Genomic DNA, 1,295 nt, shown 5'->3' with positions numbered 1-1,295 from the left:
TGGATCTTCTCTCTTCTTTTCTTTGTTAATTTAGCTGGTAGCCTATCAATGTTGTTCATCCTTTCAAAGAACAGACTTTCAGTTTCACTGATCCTTTGTGTGGATTTATGGGTCTCAATTCAGTTCTGCTCTGCTTAGAGTTATGTCTTTTCTTCTGCTAGCTTTGGTTTTAGTTTGTACTTGTTTTTCTAGTTCCTCTAGGTATAATGTTAGATTGTTGGTTTGAGATACTTCTAACTTTTTGAGGAAGGCATTTAGAGCTATAAACTTTCTGCTTAACACTGCTTTTGCTGCATCCCAGAGATTTTTGTATGTTGTGTTCTTTCTTTTCATTTATTTCAATGATTTTTTAAAATTCTTTAATTTTTTTTGTTTACCCGAAGTCATTTAGGAGTAAGTTGTTTAATTTCCATGTAATTTTGTCATTTTGAGGGATTTTGTTGGTATTGATTTATATTTTTATTCCATGATGGTCTGAGAGTATGGCTGGTACAATTTCATTGTTTTTGAATTTATTAAAATTTGCTTTATGGCCAAGCATATGGTCGATCTTAGCACATGTTCCATGTGCAGATGAGAAGAATGTATATTCTGTGGCTGATGGGTGGAGTATTCTGTACATGTCTATTAGGTCCAATTGGTCAAGTGTCAAATTTAAGTTCAAAATTCATTTCATAGCTTTCTGCCTCAATAATCTAACACTGTGGACCATTACCATCCCCTACTATTACTGTGTGGCTGTTTAAGTTTTTTCATAGGTCTAGAAGTACTCATTTTATGAATGTGGGTACTCCAATGTTGGGTGTGTATATATTTAGGATAGTTAAATCTTTTTGTTGAATTGAAACTTTATCATTATGTAGTGCTCTTCTTTATTTATTTTTTACTCTTGTTTGTTTAAAATCCTTTTCATCTGATGTAATAGCAATGCCTGGTCTCTTTTGTGCTCCATTTGCATGATAGCTCTTTCCCCTACCCTTTATTTTAAGCATATGGGTGTTATATGTGAGATGGCTCTCTTGAAGACAACAGATAGATAGGTCTTGTATTTTTTTATTCAACTTGCCAATTTGTGCTTTTTACATGGAGCATTTAGACTGCTTACATTTAAGGTTGATAGTCATATGTGAGGTTTTGATCTTATCGTGAAATTTTTAGCCAGTTGCTTTATAGTTTTATTGTATAGTTGTTTTATAGGGTCTGTGGACTGTATATTTAAGTGTGTTTTTGTGGTAGCAGGTAGCGTAATTTGGCAGGATATGAAGTTCTGGGTTGGAATTATTTCCTTATTTATC

Source organism: Pongo abelii, chromosome X (genome assembly GCF_028885655.2).
Source record: "Pongo abelii isolate AG06213 chromosome X, NHGRI_mPonAbe1-v2.0_pri, whole genome shotgun sequence".
In the NCBI taxonomy this organism is placed as follows: domain Eukaryota; kingdom Metazoa; phylum Chordata; class Mammalia; order Primates; family Hominidae; genus Pongo; species Pongo abelii.
Note: the sequence above shows the minus strand (reverse complement) of the source record.